Here is a 22,311-nt window from a genome sequence, read left to right as displayed (position 1 = left end):
TCAACTTGGTAACGGAGTCAGCCTATGTAGCGGGGGTAGTGTCCAGGGCGGAGCAGGCAGTGCTCAGAGACATCGAGAATGAGCAGCTTTTCAGGTTGCTTTCAAAAATAATTTATTTGATTTCTCATAGAGAACATCTGTTCTATGTGATGCATATGAGATCACACACAGATTTGCCAGGTGAAATTGCAGAAGGGAACCATCAGGCAGACTCCCTTGTAACCCCAGCTGAACAAGCAACCCCAGCAGAACAAGCATGCCTCCCAGACATCTTCCAACAGGCAAAGCTGAGCCACCAGCAATATCATCAGAATGTGCCACGTCTGATGCGTCAGTTCCAGTTAACACGGAGTCAGGCTCAAGCCATTGTGGCCACCTCTCCCAACTGCCAGCTCCAGACCATGCCATCAATGGACATGGAGGTTAACCCCCTAGGTCTTGGCAGCTGTGAGGTGTGGCAGACTGACATCACACACATTCCCAGGTTTGGTCGCCTCAAATATGTTCATGTAAGCATTGACACATATTAAGGCACAGTCTATGCCTCTGCCCATGTGGGAGAAAGGGCAGTGCATGCCAAACAACACCTAGTGCAAGCCTTTTCAGTGTTGGGGATCCCTAGGGAAATCAAAACTGATAAGGGCCCAGCGTATAAGTCCAAGGAGTTCCTGGAATTCATCCAGCAGTGGGGAGTGGAACATAAAACTGGCACCTCCTACTCCCCACAGGCCAAGGTGTAGTTGAGTGAGCCAATCAGATGCTCAAGCAGGTCTTGGCTAAATAGAGCAGTTCAACTGTGTGGATGTCTCCACAGCAGAAGCTCTGCAAAGCCATGTTTGCCATCAATTCCTGAATTGTTCATTTGAAAACATGAGTCCACCTGTGGTGCGTCACTTTAACAGTGGGAAACAGTTCAAGTTATTCCAACATCTGCCAGTCTTGATTAGGGACCCAGAAACCTGGGAAACCAAAGGTCCCTATGAGCTCGTTACCTGGGGACGTGGCTATGCATGCATATCCACTCCCTCAGGCCCTCGGTGGATTCCCCAAAAGTGGATGAAACCATATGTCCCCAAACATCCTGCTCCAACTGAGGGGGACGAGGAGCAAGTGGCTGTGACTTCGAAAAGAAGACACCGCCGAAAAAAAGGAAAGGAAATCCTCATAGAGGATGACATTCTGGCAAACAGAGACCTTTAACAGGTTTTATAACGTTTGTCTTTCCTTTTAGAGAAAACCTTCCCTCCACTCAGTCCCATGAAGAACCCCATCCATGTTGTCTTCCTGTTAACACTGAACAGTTTGGCAGCTGCATGGATCGTCCCTCAGCCACGTCAAAACATCTGGGTGACCCTGGCACAGACACTCCAACAGGAAAACATATGTCTGTCCACTGCAGCAACAAAAAACCCTATGTCCACCTGCCTGGTAGGAATCCCATTGAAGGCTGGAGAATATTCAGCCAGCTTTGAAACACAGATGCGCAATGAACTTCCTGAGTCACATGCCATTTCATTAGACAAAAACCGTAGGCAGCAAGCTGTAATGAGTAAGAACCCCATATAGGAGTTGCTGCCAAGTTTGCCCAAAGCAGCTCAGGAACCCCAAGAATTAGAGCTGTTGGATTCCTACCCAGCACAATATTGTATTCATTTTATGATCCTCCCAAAACCTTCTAGCTTAAAAGAGTTCCACAACATAATGTAATATTGTGACGAATTCACTGCCAAAAGGTGGTGTAATATTCTAAACCATATTTCAGCTGACACCCCAACTCATTCAAGTCCCAAAAGCCTCCCTAGGGGATTGTTCTTGATCTGTGGAGATCAGGCATGGGCAGGAATCCCGTCTCGGCTCTTAGGAGGGCCATGCACCTTTGGTTGGTTGTCCCTGTTGGCACCCAACGAAACCTTAATTAACGATTGGATGCACAAAAACAAATTGGATAATAAAATCCAAAAGAGAAGTGCAGACAATTTGGACCCAAACTGTGATTCTGAAATTTTCCATTGGTCCAAGTCAAAAAGAATTGCTGTGTCCCTGTTTCTCCCGTGAGTTGCAGCAGCCAAAGCTCTAGGTAAATTGGGCCACCTAGAGTGTTGGGTAGTCAAACAGGCAATCTTAACATCCACCGCAATCAGTTCCCTCCTGGAAGACGAGGAAATTACCAGGCAGGCCACATTCCAAAATCGTGCTGCTATAGATTTTCTCCTACTGTTGCATGGACATGAGTGTCAGGAATTTGAAGGACTTTGCTGCATGAACCTGACCTCGAAAGCTCCGAACATCCACTCCACCCTCTGAAACATGAACAGCTTGATCGGACAAGTGAAGGAAGAATCTGAAGATTGGTTCAATGAACTGTTCAAAGGCTGGGGACTCACAGGTTGGTGGACTTCTATACTTAAAACAATTATGTTAATTTTTATTATTCTTTTTCCTGTAATAATGGCGTTCGGGATCCTACGTCACTTGGTTTTCAAGGCTATTAATAGTCTCATTCCTTCTACCTTAGTAGTCAATCACATAAAGATGAAAAACCTAAAACAATCTAACTCTCCCACTAACTGCAAGTGGTGGGCAAGATCATAATTTGCATCAAGATGAACCTAATATCCTTCCTTCAACTTTGTTAAACAAAAAACGGGGAGATGTAACTCACTAGATGTATTGAAAATGGTAGATTCTGTGACCCCTGCAAGCCCTGTGGTCTGGTCCCTCTCCCCTCTGGCTGTGCTTAGTTGGCCGAGATCCAATTTCCTCCTGCCCCGTTCAGACCCTAGAAAAGACCTATGTCCCCTGACCTCTCCCTCTTTCTCTCCTGGAAGCTCACAAGAAACAAACATCAGATTCTCCCCAGGGGGGAAAGAGCCTATTTTGTTATCTTTTATTCACGTCCATGTGGCGGATCCCTGAGGCTTCATCCTAACATCTGAGCTAGTCAGGAACAAGGGTGAAAATTTTAGCAGGCCAAGCTACATTATACCAAAACTGAGAGATGCAAAATAAGAAGCATTCATGGCTCTGGAGACAGGCAGGAGATGATGGGTTAGATGTATGGTTGGGTGAAGCTAGAAGGCATTGGTAGATGTGGTTCCTGGCTTGCATCCTGTCACAGCCATGGATGTGGATGAGTTTGTGCCAACCCTCAGTGTAGAAGCTGTATCTGAACTGCTTAAGCTGTGCTCTATTCCTAGAAGGTTATTCTTGATACTGCTTCTCTTTAACACAGAACAGGTCCCCTGTCAGGCTGATGCTTGTGTTTATACCCCTATACCTGATAACAAAGTGAGAAGAGGGTGAAGGGACAGTTTAAGCTATAGAAAGGGCCTTGGAAATCAGGGTTACTAACTCTCCAGTTGCATTGGATGATCCATCAAGTACAGCATTCAGATGATGTGAGGCCTATCAGCTGACTTGTGGGACCAAAAAGGATTGGGAATGGCTGAGGACCTCAAGAAGTATCAAGACAGTGCTCCTCAAGGTCCCCCCAGATGTGTGTCTAATTTAAATCTCAGCAGTAAAGAGTCCAAATCTTCCCCCAGCAGCTAATTCTAGCATTCATTTATATTGTCCCATCCCCTGTTTTGCAGGTCTCCTTGCTTTCCTATTCACTGTGTAGATGAAGCAGTTTGTGGGGCAGCTCATCTGTTTTTGTTGAAAGGGATTTTTAAGTGTTTCATGGCAATGGCCTTCCCTTCTTATACTGAACAGTCCAGATTCCCTCAGCGTTTTCTCACTGGCCATGCTTGGCATGTATGTGTGTGACCATTCTTAATTCTGGCTGTGGAGCCAAGATCCGTTGTACTCCTTGGCCTGGAGCCTATAGTGTGTCTATGCTGCTGCTATCGACAGCTTATTTTCCTGTACACTACAAATGCAGTGGCAGTAGACATTATCCCTTTCAACATTCAATCTGCTGCCTGCCTCCAACTCCCAGCCCAACTGCTGCAGGTTTGCTTGGATGTCATCACTTCCCTTGGGTATATTTTGTTTCTCATCTTTGTGATGAGATCTCAGCTCTTGCCAGCTGGTGGCACTGCTGTTGCAGAGCAAGGAAGCCAAAGCAAGATAGTGTTGGATCCCAGAAACCTGGGATTTTCGAGCTTTCTGTGTTTTCTGGCACTGACCCCCTGGAGAACACTGCTTTTGACCTGAGGCCTTGGAGAAGGCTTCTAAATTTGAGTGACGAAGTTAAAATCATGGGTGTGTAGTTAAATAGAAGTGTGTGCTTTCATATGGTAAAGGGTTTTAAATTTGAGGTTTTTATAGTATAGTAATAGGTGTGGGACAAGATGGAGGATTTTGGGTGGTGTCTCTTTTGGTGTTCATCTTCCTTCTTCTGAATTGTTAAAAACCGATATGATTACAAAGACCCTCTAACTAAAGTTAGAAAGTGGTATGTTTATTCGCTGGCAGGCGGCACAGGAGTCGTCTCTGAAAGGCGTGACCGACCCGAACAAGAATCTTTGCCCTCTATTTCCCAAGATCTTACATACAATACATATGCATAACCCCAGCACCTTTCATCGCCATTCCATATTAAAATGAGCCCATTAGTCCTTCACATGTGCGCAATTCTTCTCTTGAATTGGGTCAGTAGTCTCAAATTGGGTCAGTGGTCTCAAAGGATGAAGTCAGGAGAGTCTTCATCAGGTCTCTGTGACCCTCTGGCATGATCCAAGGCCCCATGCTTCATGATTAATTGATATACAGTCCAGGTGCTTGCCATTGTTCTTGCTAGTTTAAGTCTGTTCTTATAACGGTTCACTTACTCCACATTCTTCTATATGCAAGCTCATAACAGCAAACAATATAACAATTAGCTCTAGCTTAAGCATTTAGTAATTATTAACCTACCATTTGCCTGCCTAACTTACATCTTGGTCATGGAAATTGCTTCTACCCTTAGCCAAAATCTCAACTCTTTAAAATCATGATTCACTTCTTCCTTCTTCTTCATGGGTTTCAGGTAGTAGTTTCTGGTTGGTCAGTCAGTGTCACACTGAGGGTCATGGGAATTTGGTTATTGGGTAAAAAGGAAAAATTATATAGGTGTTAATTCTCTATCGGACTGTTTAGCTTTAAGAGACCTTGTAGCAGCTGGATCTTGCTCCATTTTCCTCACTTCTAGCAGGTACCTAGAAGTGCTGTTAAACGCTCTGTACTTTTTGATAAGATTTAATAAACATCCAAGCCCAAACACGAGAAAGTCCATTTCCTTCATGTATTTGTTAATCCTGGCTCCGAGTGCAGGCAGAAGAGACTGAGACAAACCACTAATTAAGTGGTGCAAACTCCCACCACTGTTACAAGATAGCACTGTGGGAATGGTTTCACACTCTTCTGTTAGTTCTTCCTAGCCATCATCTTCTGAATGGAAGATCAGGATAATCTTTCTCAATTCAAGGTGCTTTCAAGGTTCAATAAATGGATTAATAAATGAAGAGATGGCAGGAACACAGTGCTTGAACTGTTTTTTTGACAAGGGCAGTCCATTCTGTCAGAGACTGAAAGCGAGCAAATTCAGAGTGTATTAAAAAACATGTACCTTTGTGCTTTGTGTCCCAACCTCCTCGGTCCCTCCCAAGCCTTCTCATCTGGCAAAACAAATGACAGGATGGCTTCAGCCCCCTGCAAGGCTCAAGGGACCATGTAGCCAACATGGCACTTGGGACCTACTGATCAGCTGCTCCAAAGTACCACCTTACATTTAGGGTCTTGCCATTCCCTCTTCATTAAGGTGTACCACAAGCTGGGAGTGGTAGGAAAGAAGCCACAGGCCTTAAAGTTCTGAACCGCAGTCAGAAGGTCAGATTGACAGTTGCTTGGACTGTTTGTGCCAAAAATATAAACAAAGCATGGGTTGTTGTAGGTGTAGAAGAAATTACAGGCGACCTGGCCCCTGATAAGTCACAGTTGTACCAATTACCAAAGAAGAGGAGTAGCCTTGCCCTTAATGGGTCACAGCTGTGACTAATAAAGATAAGTGTGATAAAGGAGTGGGTTGGCTGTTTAGGGAGGATCTTGGAGGCAGAGGGCCTGGAGAAAGAGGACTTTGATGCGGTAGAGGAGATCTGAGGAACAAGGAATGATCCAGAGAGACACAAAGAACAAAACAAGGAAGAGAGTTGCTGCTGTAAAAGATCTGCTATGAGGTCAGTCTGGGTCTGATGGAATTAGAGCCTGCTGTTGGAACCTGCAGTCATAGTCGAGCTAGGTGAAAACCTGGGGTCAGAGTCTGTAGAGTAATACTTGCAGTCATAGTCTATCAGGAAATAGCCAGCAGTCAGAGTCTGCAGTTGGACCCTACAGTGGGAGCTTGCTGTAGTCAGAGTTAGGATGGCTAAGCTGTAAAGAAGAATAAACTGGGACCCTTTTCATGTTGTTGAATGAGAGTCTGTGTCTTAGCTCGTTTCTATGCCTAATGAGAGGTCTAATGCAACAGGTTGTGTTCCAGGGTTGCTAAAGTTTCAGCAGAAAGATTTGCAGCCCCTGTAATTGGAGCATGTGGGTTTTTTCCTGTGTTATCAAGTTTCTCTGTTTCAGGGGTTTCCTCTTCCTACAGACCCACTGCAGTGCCTCGTGCATGTTGAACATTAGGCACATGGACTCATCTACAATAGAAATTTGTGGAGGCCCTTGAGCCTATCAGGGGAACTTCTAGGGTAATGCCCTGGAAGAATCTGCCACAGGCTTCGAGAATGCCTCACTACTTGGAGTGAGACAAAAAGGCTTCCCCCATTTATTATAGACATCCTGGCCAACACTTGACCCACTTTGATCTTATTAGGTCCACCCATAAAAAGATGTAACACCAATTAACAAAAGTTATAATCCTCCAAATTGGTGCAATTACACCAGTCATACACTTTCTTTGTCCTCACTCCATTCCAAGGTGTTGCCCCAGGGAGTGTTTCTTATCTGTGGAGACTGGGTATGGGCCGGGATCCCCTCACGCCTCCAAGGGGGTCCTTGTAGTCTTGGCCAGCTTACTACCCTCACCTCAAACATAACTTCAAAATTAAAAACAGAAAGGGAAAGCAACACACCAAAAGAGATCATATGCTGAATTTGATGAAAATTGTGACAGCCAAGTTACTAATTGGAATAAAGGAAAGAGAGTCACTGTCTCATTATTTTTACCTTGGATGGCTGCAGCCAAGGCTCTTGGTGAGCTTTCTCACCTGGAGTGCTGGCTTAGTAAGCAGGCCAATGCCACCTCCGCTGCACTCAGTGACCTGCTTAGTGATACTGAAACTACCAGGCACGCATCACTACAAAACCAAGCGGCAATTGACTTTTTACTGCTTGCCCGCGGACATGGCTGCTAGGACTTTGAAGGGATGTGCTGCTTCAACCTTTCTTCGCACTCAGAATCTATCCACGCAAACATCCAGAAGCTGAGGGAAAAGTAAAGGACTTAAAAGTGGAAAAGAACACAGACTGGGTCAATGAGCTTTTTGGATGATGAGGGTTGACAGGATGGGTTTCATCTTTTGTTAAAGGGATTCTGTGGGTTGTAATAATTGTTTTTATCATTCTACTTATGTTTTCCTGTTTAGTTAAGTGTCTGCAAAAATCCATTGGAGAAGCCTTTTTAGTAAAACAAAACAGGGGAGTTGTTGAGACCCTTGAGCCTATAAGGGGAACTTCTAGGGTAATGCCCTGGAAGAATCTGCTGCAGGCTTCAAGAATGCCTCACTACTTGGAGTGAGACAAAAAGGCTTCCCCCATGGTGCTCTGCAGCACTATGTTAATCTACCTCAGTTCCGTATAGGTCATTGCCCTTTGCCCTGCCCTTGTACTACCCCTGTGCTTGCAGACCATCTGTGCCTGCAGACCATTGGCCCTGACCCCATACTTAACCTGGGACACTGCATTGATTTCTGTCTTTTGTCACTGGATTCCTTCAATGTGACTTTGTAATAAACCTCGCTGTAATTCTCTACAGGAGACCCCTCCCATCTTTCTTCACTGACCTATCTGTGGTGTGTGTGAGTGCGGATTCAGTGACTGTCTGTGCCTGCCTGAGTGACTTCCTCAGAAGACCCTTTCGGAGAGGTAGCAGCAATCACCATCCATTTCCACACTGCTACAGAAATGTCAGAATTTCTAGATAAGTGGAAAGGATGTAACTAGATTTAAGGCTGCCTTTGGGGACACACAGACTGGCATTGTTGCTGTAAAGCTCCTCCCCATATAGCTGCTGTATTCTAGGTAAATATTCACCTAGAGAGCAATTCTGGCAAGTTTCTAAATGTATATGAGCACTAAAAGAGGTCTTAGAGCCAAGAGGGTGAGGAACAGTTGGTCAGCGCTAAGAAAAACACCTGGGAAAGCACGATCTATTTCTTTGTGTGCTGTGATGGCAGCCTGCATCCTACTGCTGGACACCATACAGCAACCAGGACAGCAAGGATGCCAGTAGAGAGCTATTCAGCTATAGAAACTTCTGATCTTGTTCTCTGATGAAACTACTTCATAAGAGACTTTTCACGGAAAGAAATTGTAGGAGTAATGATGACTTGCCATGTGTATTTATAAGAGCATCTTTCCTGTTAATTACAGAAATCCAACTTTAGCTTTTTGCCTGTATAAACAGGATTTTACTTAAAAAAAAATTCCTGTGAAAGCTGGAGAGGGACCTTTTACATGCAGTAATAGGACAAGGGGTAATGGCTTCAAACTGAAAGACAGTAGGTTTAGATAAGATCTTAGGAAGAAATTCTTTACTATGAGTGTGATGAGGCATGGGAAGAAGTTGCCCGGAGAAACTGTAGATGCCCCATCCCTGAAAGTGCTCAGGCCAGGTTGGACAGGGCTTGGAGCAACCTGGTCTAGTGGAAGGTGTCCCTGCCCATGACAGGGGGTGTTGGAGACTGAAATGTTATAATTTATGGCTTAAATATCTTCATGAAGGACTTTTGCCTATTATAGCAAAACCGTACAAAAGCTGCAGAGAAAACCACCAAAACCCTGAATAGGGCCCTGGACTACTCCTTGGTGGAGATAAAGTAACTCAGGGGGAGAAGAATACGTTCACAGAGGAATCAAGCTTAGCACCTTCAGGATGGAGACCACAGCCCCGGGGCTATGAGCTGACAGGTTTGCACAGATCCTGACACCAAAGGGTGTAAGGGAGAGGGGCTTTGGGTGTGTAGTGAAAAAGCCTCTGGTTCAAGGCAGTGAAGCCCCAACCTCTGCTGTGCAGAGGAGCTCTGCTGTGGGGCCCCTTCACTCTGGAAAAAGCTGCATCCATGTGAAGGACAGCAGAGGGAGTGTCATGGCCCATCAAAGATCCCCTCAAAGGGGTCCCCAGACCCTGCACCAGATCACTGCAGCATGATGCAGCAGATCCACAGTGTTGCAAGGGACGGTGTCAAGCTTGCCCTCCCCAGGGGAGGCACCTGGGCATTCCCACGTGGCCCAAAACGTATATTAATCCACTGGATTCTATATTATTCAGTGGTGGGGGACTCTCACCACCAAGACCAGATGGAGGGGAGCAACAAGATGTTGTTGGGACCATCAGAAGGGTGATATGCTTCTACCTAACCCCTGTCCCCCTACTCCCCCCGACACACCTCTTTTCTTCCTTTCGTCCTTTCTTCCTCTTTTACTATTAAATAAAAGATATCAAGTTTTTTGGCACCAACATCTAACCTTGTTTGGTTTTAATCATGTTTTTGGGGTATATTTTGAACCTTTCTGGGTTTGATCCATTTTATTCACAGAGACTTAGTTTTCCTTACTCTTCTGTGTTTAAACCGGTTTGTAATGGGGGTTGGAACTAGATGACCTTTGAGGTCTGTTCCAACCCAAACCATTCTATGACTCTGATATTGGTGCATATACAGTAGGCTGCTGCTGTTGTACCTTTGTCACGATCCGCTATTAATGCAGAGCGGGGGTCGTGATGGTTCTTTTGATCTCAAAGGTGCAAACAGGCAAAATGCAGGGGACAAAATCAGTTTATTCAACAACAGAAAATCAGTTTAATCAACAACAGCAATGCATTTCATCAAATGCCAACAATTCAGTTACGGTAAAGGGGAGAGGTATAGGATAGGGAAAGGGGAAGGAAAGGAAGGGATGGGAGAATAGCTACCAACAGATGAGACGGGCGTCCTCACGGGTCATCCGATAGACGAGTCCTCGTCCGTGGGGAGATCTCAGGGGTCTTCATCAGTGGAGAGATCTCAAAGGGTTCTTTCCAGAGGGTTGCTCTTTTATAGTCCTTCTCCAAAGCGAGTGGCCTTTAGCCAAAAGGTGGGAAGATTTATGGACCATTGTGTGGTGCTGCAGGAAACAGGTACGGACAAGCAGTCCTCAGTTGATGCAACACAGTCTCTGGTTGGTGCCACGACAGCACGGTCCAGTGAACACAATACACCAGCACACAGTCATGAGCATCCACCTGGCCCGGCCAGTAAACCATTGTTCGGAGTCAGCCTGGGTGGGGGTCCTCGAGGTCTCCTTGCGACGGTCGGGAGGCAAAATCGAGGGGAACTTCGGACCGACCCTTACACCACCCCGTGACTCACGATCGTCATCAAGAGCGCCCTTTTGTAGAGTTGTAGTGAAGTCTTCAGTTGTGGTGTCTTCAGGACTCGTCCCAGTTGGTAGCATATCCCGGAAAACAGAGACAGGAAAGTAGGAAAAAGATAAGGGACAGGATAAGGAAAAGGAGAAAAGGGAAAACAAAACAGATTGATTGCTGTTCAATTCTTTAAAATTTTTTTTTTTCAATTTTGATTAGAAATAAATCAATTTTTAAAGCAAGTTTTTGATTAAACAATTCTAATTGAAATTAGAAGATAAAAAAGAAAAAAAAGAAAATATTCATTTTTTATTTTATTTGGAACCTTGTGTCAATAACCCTGGGGATGTCAACAGTAGCCGATCTGGGTATATCTGTCACAGATGCCAATTGTGTTAATCGTTTCGTTATTCTCCAAGTCATGATGTATAGAATTGCTGACAAAACAAAACCAATTAAAACTAAAATCAAAAGAACAATGGTGGGATGACACAATTTGTTCAGGACACCTGTAGCAGTAGGTGACCACCCAAATAGAGTATCCCACCACCTGTGTTCAGCATCTGTCTTTACTCTTTCTAAAACACGATGTATTTTTTCCACATTGTGATGAACGGCTATTAGAGTTTTCTGTCCGTTTTTCTTGATCTTCTCCAAAATTTCGATCAGATCTTGGTGGAGCAACAATTGCTTCACCAGAGAGAGGTTCATTCCAATTGGAGTGGGCAATAGATGGTGGATCAGTGTGTAATTTGACTGCAAAAGATGGTGAGAAGTAACTGGGGCTACATAGGAAAAATCACATCCTGAAATCCTAGTAAAGTTGCAGACACAAAAGTTTGAATGATTTTTAGTATTCAGTACCAAATTTTCTATAAAAACACTATCACAAGCAGTTCTAAAGCATGCACATCCATTGCCTATATATACTAATACAGTTTCAGGAATCTCATTTGGATGGATTTCAAAGTTACAAACATTCTGTTCTGTGTCCAAGCAGATATCTTGAGCTCTGATTGCATTACTTTCACAGATAAACCCTTGTTGTTCCCGGACAATGCAAGTTTCCAAATTGACAGTTTGCCACCTCCCACCAATTTGACGGGCCCATTCCCTATGCTCGAAAGGATAGAGAATAGCTCCGTCATGATTCAACCCTAATGCAATGATGGGGAATATTGAATGCACTGAAGCATTACGAATCGTCAGTACAAAGGCTGTGGCAGTGTTTGTGCTGTGATCATAGGTAAAATTTACTAAGTTCCACCAGGACTGGAATTCTTTTTCAAAATCAGTGGCACTGTCCCAGACTATTTTTCGAATTTCAGTGGGAAAAGTGCCTTCCTCACCTTCTCTTATAATTAAAGCAGCAACTGACTGCATCCACAACTGGGCCTGGATACAACTGAGAGCCAAAGAAATGTTATTTTGAGTAGCACCAAGTGCATCGATTATCAATTTGTGGTCATTTACGTTTACCTTTTCCCAACTTGGTAATATGTTTGATAACAACCATTGTTGGGTCCCCAAAGCTGTTAAGGCTGTTCATAGGGGCCGTTGTAATTTGGTTACATCTCCAGCTGTGGTAGCCAATTTATTCATTAGTACTTCTGAATCGATGCTATTCAAAATTCCCAATCCTGTTCCCACAACACTGGTTATGTCTCTTGCCATTCGTTTTTTAGCAGGATTTCGTTTCCGCAGCCAGGTTGTCCATCCCTCAAAAGAAGTCTGTAGAAAGGGTGAACAAACTGGTTGGACTTCTGAGACATTATTTTGCATCAATAATTTGATTTGTTTGAGAGACCATGCCGGATTAAACAATATTTGTTGTTAGCCAGTTTTTTCTAATTACATAAGGTCCAAATTGAAAAATCGTAGGGCTTAGCGCAACCGGTGGTTGGGTAGTAGGTGTTACAACATTAACATCAAGTTCTCCCCAGTATTTTGTATCATTTTTTCCACACATGATTTTATAGGAAAATTGTACAGCAGATAGGTTTAGCCAACAGTCTTGCTTTTGGGTTTTGCAATATAAAGTCCGGCCATGAGATCCTATGCCATAACTGTATGCAGGTTCGGTGAGGGATCCAGTTGCTAATTTACAAGTTATTGCGACATCATCACGTTGTGTCACCATGAAAGGAGGAAAAACCTTGGTTTGTCATCCAACACTAAAGGGGGTGCTTCTTCATGTCCCTTGGTGTTCTTCTGTGAAAAGTAAACACAAACAGAGTCTGCCTCCAGGAGGCAGGAGATTAAAATGATGGAACTATCCAGTGTGTAGCGTGGACTGGAATTCTGTTAACTTCCCAATCATTTTGCTGCTGAAAAGGAGGCCACTCTGTACCTCCTTTAAACACAGCATAGGAGTCAGTGTAGATGTAAACAAGAGAGATATTCTGTACCTCAAGTTGGAAAACACTCCAAACAACTGTCAGCTCACTGGTCTGAGAGCTGCCTTCTCCCTCAGTAATAATTTGTTCACCAGCAGAAGTGGGGAGGGCTACTGCCCTGTATTTCCCCACCTTTCCCTCTCGTTTGGCAGAAGCATAAGTGAACCAAGAATTTGCTGATTGTTCAGGGGAGAAAGGAGTGGCTACTTTACTTACCAAGGCAGGTTTGTCATGGCTATTTGCCAAGCTCTCAGTTTCTTGTATTGCCAGATTTTTTACAGCTCTTTCTATCACTGAGAAGATGTTACAGTAATGTTTTATCTGGGCATACCACTTCCCAACTGAGGATCTCTGGGCCACCCCGTCAGGGGGAGGGGTCTCAATAGTGACTGTGATGTGTTTTCTCCAGAACACTAATAATTCTAGAGCCTGTTGGATATCTTTCCTGGATTCAGGCAATTTAATTTGATCCAGGGAGGTTAGAATATCAGGTGGAATACATGTCATACTTCCTTTCCACCAAATTCCCAAAAACTTCACCTCCTGAGAAGGTTTTTGAATTTTCTCTGAGGAAATTTGCAAATCAGGGTTTTCCAAATGAGAGATTATTTTTTGTTGGGTATCCCCCACTACTTTTATTTCATCCCCTCCCACCAGAATATCATCAATGTATTGATAGACAGCTGTATTGTCAGGTTTGGGTATCTTTTCTAATTCCTGGGCTAAAGTGTGGTGGGCCGAAGTGGGGGAATGTTCAGACCCTTGGGAAAGCCCAGTGCAGGTGTACTGCTTTGGCTCAACTCCCAGAGCCTGTGCAGGAGATTGATTTGGTGCATTGTTCAGAACCTGTGGAGAAGTTTGCTTGGGGGGTGCATCACTGATATAATCATATTCTATTTTAATCACAGGTTTCAAGTTGGAGCAGCAGTGTTCCCCACAATTTTTCATCAAAATTGGGTCTTTTGGAGAGTACATTGGATTAATGTGAACAGCTTCCTTCTCCTGTGTTCCTTTTGGTGAATCAGCATGCTTTGAATTTTCGTCCCATTCTTCTCTTAAGGCAGCTTTTAACAAATTATTTTCATCTCGCAACAAATGGTTCTCATTCCTTTCTTGATCTAATTGTTTTTGCAAAATTTGAACAAGATTTTGTAGAGTCTATAACTGTTCTTTACTCATTTCTTCACTCAGAGCGAGTTTCTATAGCTGCCGTAAGACAAGCTCCTAAAACCGAGCAGAGTATGGTTTTATCTTTGCCCAGTTTGAACTTTGACTCATGTTGCAGAGAATATATTCTATCAATCACATTCTCCAGATTAAACCAATTATTGTTCACCCATTCCTCCCCACCTTGGGATGGTCTGGTGCTATACTTAGCTAATAGAGCATAAAATGCAGTTTTATCTGTTACAGTGGAATTCTCAGTCATTTTGTGAAGGGATAAGTAAAAACCACAACAGGGAGGTCTATTGCTTAAGTTACCACACACAACGAAACAGCTTTCGCTGTGTGCCCCCCTTCGCTTCCCTGTGTGGGTGAAGAGACCAAACTACTTGGGAGGTACTCCTTAGTTACAAAACACCAGGTTGTCTCTTCACTGCACCAAGTAGTCAAACATCATAAAAAACAACAACAACAACAACAACAACAGTGTCGCGCCTTTTGCACCAGTAGATCTTTTGTGAAATTCTGACGACAGAACCCTCAAGTGAGTCTGGGGATGCTCCACACCAAGGTGTCTGCAGTCTGCGGGAAATCAGAAAAACCCCCCTTGCTTTCTAGACAGGCTCACCCATTCAAGGTGGCCAGCTAGGTGCGGCTGGAGTAAGACTTCCTTCCCCTGATACAGACTACAGACAACCTTGCATCCCTTCTGTCTGCCAGAAAATCCTGTCCGTGACGCCAATTTAATGTCACGATCCGCTATTAATGCAGAGCGGGGGTCGTGATGGTTCTTTTGATCTCAAAGGTGCAAACAGGCAAAATGCAGGGGACAAAATCAGTTTATTCAACAACAGAAAATCAGTTTAATCAACAACAGCAATGCATTTCATCAAATGCCAACAATTCAGTTACGGTAAAGGGGAGAGGTATAGGATAGGGAAAGGGGAAGGAAAGGAAGGGATGGGAGAATAGCTACCAACAGATGAGACGGGCGTCCTCACGGGTCATCCGATAGACAAGTCCTCGTCCGTGGGGAGATCTCAGGGGTCTTCATCAGTGGAGAGATCTCAAAGGGTTCTTTCCAGAGGGTTGCTCTTTTATAGTCCTTCTCCAAAGCGAGTGGCCTTTAGCCGAAAGGTGGGAAGATTTATGGACCATTGTGTGGTGCTGCAGGAAACAGGTACGGACAAGCAGTCCTCAGTTGATGCAACACAGTCTCTGGTTGGTGCCACGACAGCACGGTCCAGTGAACACAATACACCAGCACACAGTCATGAGCATCCACCTGGCCCGGCCAGTAAACCATTGTTCGGAGTCAGCCTGGGTGGGGGTCCTCGAGGTCTCCTTGCGACGGTCGGGAGGCAAAATCGAGGGGAACTTCGGACCGACCCTTACACCACCCCGTGACTCACGATCGTCATCAAGAGCGCCCTTTTGTAGAGTTGTAGTGAAGTCTTCAGTTGTGGTGTCTTCAGGACTCGTCCCAGTTGGTAGCATATCCCGGAAAACAGAGACAGGAAAGTAGGAAAAAGATAAGGGACAGGATAAGGAAAAGGAGAAAAGGGAAAACAAAACAGATTGATTGCTGTTCAATTCTTTAAAATTTTTTTTTTCAATTTTGATTAGAAATAAATCAATTTTTAAAGCAAGTTTTTGATTAAACAATTCTAATTGAAATTAGAAGATAAAAAAGAAAAAAAAGAAAATATTCATTTTTTATTTTATTTGGAACCTTGTGTCAATAACCCTGGGGATGTCAACAGTAGCCGATCTGGGTATATCTGTCACAGATGCCAATTGTGTTAATCGTTTCGTTATTCTCCAAGTCATGATGTATAGAATTGCTGACAAAACAAAACCAATTAAAACTAAAATCAAAAGAACAATGGTGGGATGACACAATTTGTTCAGGACACCTGTAGCAGTAGGTGACCACCCAAATAGAGTATCCCACCACCTGTGTTCAGCATCTGTCTTTACTCTTTCTAAAACACGATGTATTTTTTCCACATTGTGATGAACGGCTATTAGAGTTTTCTGTCCGTTTTTCTTGATCTTCTCCAAAATTTCGATCAGATCTTGGTGGAGCAACAATTGCTTCACCAGAGAGAGGTTCATTCCAATTGGAGTGGGCAATAGATGGTGGATCAGTGTGTAATTTGACTGCAAAAGATGGTGAGAAGTAACTGGGGCTACATAGGAAAAATCACATCCTGAAATCCTAGTAAAGTTGCAGACACAAAAGTTTGAATGATTTTTAGTATTCAGTACCAAATTTTCTATAAAAACACTATCACAAGCAGTTCTAAAGCATGCACATCCATTGCCTATATATACTAATACAGTTTCAGGAATCTCATTTGGATGGATTTCAAAGTTACAAACATTCTGTTCTGTGTCCAAGCAGATATCTTGAGCTCTGATTGCATTACTTTCACAGATAAACCCTTGTTGTTCCCGGACAATGCAAGTTTCCAAATTGACAGTTTGCCACCTCCCACCAATTTGACGGGCCCATTCCCTATGCTCGAAAGGATAGAGAATAGCTCCGTCATGATTCAACCCTAATGCAATGATGGGGAATATTGAATGCACTGAAGCATTACGAATCGTCAGTACAAAGGCTGTGGCAGTGTTTGTGCTGTGATCATAGGTAAAATTTACTAAGTTCCACCAGGACTGGAATTCTTTTTCAAAATCAGTGGCACTGTCCCAGACTATTTTTCGAATTTCAGTGGGAAAAGTGCCTTCCTCACCTTCTCTTATAATTAAAGCAGCAACTGACTGCATCCACAACTGGGCCTGGATACAACTGAGAGCCAAAGAAATGTTATTTTGAGTAGCACCAAGTGCATCGATTATCAATTTGTGGTCATTTACGTTTACCTTTTCCCAACTTGGTAATATGTTTGATAACAACCATTGTTGGGTCCCCAAAGCTGTTAAGGCTGTTCATAGGGGCCGTTGTAATTTGGTTACATCTCCAGCTGTGGTAGCCAATTTATTCATTAGTACTTCTGAATCGATGCTATTCAAAATTCCCAATCCTGTTCCCACAACACTGGTTATGTCTCTTGCCATTCGTTTTTTAGCAGGATTTCGTTTCCGCAGCCAGGTTGTCCATCCCTCAAAAGAAGTCTGTAGAAAGGGTGAACAAACTGGTTGGACTTCTGAGACATTATTTTGCATCAATAATTTGATTTGTTTGAGAGACCATGCCGGATTAAACAATATTTGTTGTTAGCCAGTTTTTTCTAATTACATAAGGTCCAAATTGAAAAATCGTAGGGCTTAGCGCAACCGGTGGTTGGGTAGTAGGTGTTACAACATTAACATCAAGTTCTCCCCAGTATTTTGTATCATTTTTTCCACACATGATTTTATAGGAAAATTGTACAGCAGATAGGTTTAGCCAACAGTCTTGCTTTTGGGTTTTGCAATATAAAGTCCGGCCATGAGATCCTATGCCATAACTGTATGCAGGTTCGGTGAGGGATCCAGTTGCTAATTTACAAGTTATTGCGACATCATCACGTTGTGTCACCATGAAAGGAGGAAAAACCTTGGTTTGTCATCCAACACTAAAGGGGGTGCTTCTTCATGTCCCTTGGTGTTCTTCTGTGAAAAGTAAACACAAACAGAGTCTGCCTCCAGGAGGCAGGAGATTAAAATGATGGAACTATCCAGTGTGTAGCGTGGACTGGAATTCTGTTAACTTCCCAATCATTTTGCTGCTGAAAAGGAGGCCACTCTGTACCTCCTTTAAACACAGCATAGGAGTCAGTGTAGATGTAAACAAGAGAGATATTCTGTACCTCAAGTTGGAAAACACTCCAAACAACTGTCAGCTCACTGGTCTGAGAGCTGCCTTCTCCCTCAGTAATAATTTGTTCACCAGCAGAAGTGGGGAGGGCTACTGCCCTGTATTTCCCCACCTTTCCCTCTCGTTTGGCAGAAGCATAAGTGAACCAAGAATTTGCTGATTGTTCAGGGGAGAAAGGAGTGGCTACTTTACTTACCAAGGCAGGTTTGTCATGGCTATTTGCCAAGCTCTCAGTTTCTTGTATTGCCAGATTTTTTACAGCTCTTTCTATCACTGAGAAGATGTTACAGTAATGTTTTATCTGGGCATACCACTTCCCAACTGAGGATCTCTGGGCCACCCCGTCAGGGGGAGGGGTCTCAATAGTGACTGTGATGTGTTTTCTCCAGAACACTAATAATTCTAGAGCCTGTTGGATATCTTTCCTGGATTCAGGCAATTTAATTTGATCCAGGGAGGTTAGAATATCAGGTGGAATACATGTCATACTTCCTTTCCACCAAATTCCCAAAAACTTCACCTCCTGAGAAGGTTTTTGAATTTTCTCTGAGGAAATTTGCAAATCAGGGTTTTCCAAATGAGAGATTATTTTTTGTTGGGTATCCCCCACTACTTTTATTTCATCCCCTCCCACCAGAATATCATCAATGTATTGATAGACAGCTGTATTGTCAGGTTTGGGTATCTTTTCTAATTCCTGGGCTAAAGTGTGGTGGGCCGAAGTGGGGGAATGTTCAGACCCTTGGGAAAGCCCAGTGCAGGTGTACTGCTTTGGCTCAACTCCCAGAGCCTGTGCAGGAGATTGATTTGGTGCATTGTTCAGAACCTGTGGAGAAGTTTGCTTGGGGGGTGCATCACTGATATAATCATATTCTATTTTAATCACAGGTTTCAAGTTGGAGCAGCAGTGTTCCCCACAATTTTTCATCAAAATTGGGTCTTTTGGAGAGTACATTGGATTAATGTGAACAGCTTCCTTCTCCTGTGTTCCTTTTGGTGAATCAGCATGCTTTGAATTTTCGTCCCATTCTTCTCTTAAGGCAGCTTTTAACAAATTATTTTCATCTCGCAACAAATGGTTCTCATTCCTTTCTTGATCTAATTGTTTTTGCAAAATTTGAACAAGATTTTGTAGAGTCTATAACTGTTCTTTACTCATTTCTTCACTCAGAGCGAGTTTCTATAGCTGCCGTAAGACAAGCTCCTAAAACCGAGCAGAGTATGGTTTTATCTTTGCCCAGTTTGAACTTTGACTCATGTTGCAGAGAATATATTCTATCAATCACATTCTCCAGATTAAACCAATTATTGTTCACCCATTCCTCCCCACCTTGGGATGGTCTGGTGCTATACTTAGCTAATAGAGCATAAAATGCAGTTTTATCTGTTACAGTGGAATTCTCAGTCATTTTGTGAAGGGATAAGTAAAAACCACAACAGGGAGGTCTATTGCTTAAGTTACCACACACAACGAAACAGCTTTCGCTGTGTGCCCCCCTTCGCTTCCCTGTGTGGGTGAAGAGACCAAACTACTTGGGAGGTACTCCTTAGTTACAAAACACCAGGTTGTCTCTTCACTGCACCAAGTAGTCAAACATCATAAAAAACAACAACAACAACAACAACAACAGTGTCGCGCCTTTTGCACCAGTAGATCTTTTGTGAAATTCTGACGACAGAACCCTCAAGTGAGTCTGGGGATGCTCCACACCAAGGTGTCTGCAGTCTGCGGGAAATCAGAAAAACCCCCCTTGCTTTCTAGACAGGCTCACCCATTCAAGGTGGCCAGCTAGGTGCGGCTGGAGTAAGACTTCCTTCCCCTGATACAGACTACAGACAACCTTGCATCCCTTCTGTCTGCCAGAAAATCCTGTCCGTGACGCCAATTTAATGTCACGATCCGCTATTAATGCAGAGCGGGGGTCGTGATGGTTCTTTTGATCTCAAAGGTGCAAACAGGCAAAATGCAGGGGACAAAATCAGTTTATTCAACAACAGAAAATCAGTTTAATCAACAACAGCAATGCATTTCATCAAATGCCAACAATTCAGTTACGGTAAAGGGGAGAGGTATAGGATAGGGAAAGGGGAAGGAAAGGAAGGGATGGGAGAATAGCTACCAACAGATGAGACGGGCGTCCTCACGGGTCATCCGATAGACAAGTCCTCGTCCGTGGGGAGATCTCAGGGGTCTTCATCAGTGGAGAGATCTCAAAGGGTTCTTTCCAGAGGGTTGCTCTTTTATAGTCCTTCTCCAAAGCGAGTGGCCTTTAGCCGAAAGGTGGGAAGATTTATGGACCATTGTGTGGTGCTGCAGGAGACAGGTACGGACAAGCAGTCCTCAGTTGATGCAACACAGTCTCTGGTTGGTGCCACGACAGCACGGTCCAGTGAACACAATACACCAGCACACAGTCATGAGCATCCACCTGGCCCGGCCAGTAAACCATTGTTCGGAGTCAGCCTGGGTGGGGGTCCTCGAGGTCTCCTTGCGACGGTCGGGAGGCAAAATCGAGGGGAACTTCGGACCGACCCTTACAACCTTGAGTGCATTTGGTTTTGGGGAAAGCTTTTAGTTCTGCACCAGGCTGCTCCACTTTGCTTAGGGGAAGAGAAACATCCAGAGCTTCAATATTCTGCAGAGCAATAGAAAGTGACTACAGGGGAAAATCTTGCTCATATGACGTGGATTTTCCTGTCACCTTTCTCAATTTACTAACATACTCTTGGAATAAGAAATAGAGAGGATAAGTCATATCCCTGAATGCTTGGTTCCTGTATTTTCTGAATGACAGAATAGTTGAGGTTGAAAGGGACATTTGGAGATCACCTGGTCCAATGCCCTACTCAAAGTAGGGTTAACTAGGGCAAGCTGCCCAGGACCATGTCCAGTCAAGTTTTGAATATCTCCAAGGATAGAAACTCCACAACCTCTGTGAGCATCCTGTGCCAGTATTTAACCACTTTCACAGTAAGAAAAGTTTTATGTTTAAATGCAATTTTCTGTTTTTCAATTTGTGGGTCATTGTTGCCCTGGTGTTTTTTGCCTTCTGATGTTGATACGTTCTTGTTACACTTTCTCACACTCTTCTTGTAAATAAGGATTGTTTGCATTCCTCTTTGGAGGAAGAGAGCACTGATTGACATTGTGATGAGCCAGTGGAGTCAGAGGTCTTTGCATCACTGTCCAATCCGTGCTCATTGTTAGATTTCCATAAATAGTCCTGTCATGTAAATAAAATCCTTCTTTCCTGCTCAACCAACTTGGAGTCAGGTGTGTGTCTGTCTCCCTCTCTTTCTATGTGTGTCACAACGACCACAGGTCATCACTAGCAACACTGAGAAGTCTGGTTTCATCTTCTTGAGTCACTGCCATGAGAGAAAAGACTGATAAGAACCCCCTGAGCCTTCTCTTCTCCAGGATAAACAATTCCAGCTTTCAGTCTGTACCTGTATGTCAGGTGCTTCAGTCCTTTAATCATCTCAGTGAAACTTCACTGGACTCCCTCCAGTATGCCCATGTCTTTCTTGTATTGTGGAACCCAGAAGTGGACACAGCACTCCAGATGTGTCTCATCAGTGCCAAAATGGTGAGAGGAGAGGAAGGATCACCTCCCTCAATCTGCTAGCAGCAGTCTTCCTAATGCAGCCCAGGATATTTTTGGCCTTTGCTGCAAGGGCACATGGCTGGCTCATGTTCCATTGTCCACCAGGACTTTCAGGTCCTTCTCTGCCAAGCTGCTTTCCAGATAGTTCGATCCAGCCCACACTGGCATATGGGGTTATTCCTTCTCAGATGTATAACTTCATATTTCCCTTTGTTAAACTTCATGACATTCCTATTAGTCCATTCGTCCAGCCTGTTAAGGTCCTTCTGAATGGTACCATAACCATCTAGTGCATCAACTACTCCTTATGGGTTTGTGTTACCTGTGAACTTTCTGAGGCAATGCTGCTCCACTGTCCAAGGCATAGATATTCAACAGCACTTGTGGCAGGGCAAAACCCTAGAGTACACCACCAGTGACTGATCTCCAGATAGACTCTGTGCCACTGATCACAACCCCTTGAACCCAGCAGTTCAGCCAGTTTTCAATACACCTAGTCTGTTGTATTGGGTTTTCACAACAAAGATTTGGTAGTGGGGACTACAGAGGTGGCTTCTGTGAGAAGATACTAGAAGCTTCCATGTCTAAAAGAGCCAATTCCAGCTGGCTCCCAGTTGGACCCACCACTGGCCAAGGTTGAGATAATTAGCAACAGTGGTAGTGCCTCTGTGATAATATATTTAAGAAGGGAAAAAAACTGCTGTGCAACAGCAACCAGAAAAGAGAGTAGTGAAAATATGTGAGAGAAACAGCTCTGTGGACACCAAGGTCAATGAA

At 43.9% G+C, this 22,311-nt stretch overlaps 1 pseudogene; it reads left to right on the top strand.

The window, feature by feature from the left end:
• Positions 1 to 207: 207 nt before the first annotated feature.
• LOC148220084 (uncharacterized) lies at positions 208 to 8,023 on the top strand (annotated as a pseudogene).
• The last annotated feature ends 14,288 nt before the right edge of the window (positions 8,024 to 22,311 follow it).

The sequence above is a fragment of the Sturnus vulgaris genome, chromosome W (genome assembly GCF_052056855.1).
Source record: "Sturnus vulgaris isolate bStuVul1 chromosome W, bStuVul1.hap1, whole genome shotgun sequence".
Lineage (NCBI taxonomy): Eukaryota > Metazoa > Chordata > Aves > Passeriformes > Sturnidae > Sturnus > Sturnus vulgaris.
Note: the sequence above shows the minus strand (reverse complement) of the source record. Positions and strands in the feature narration are given on the sequence as shown.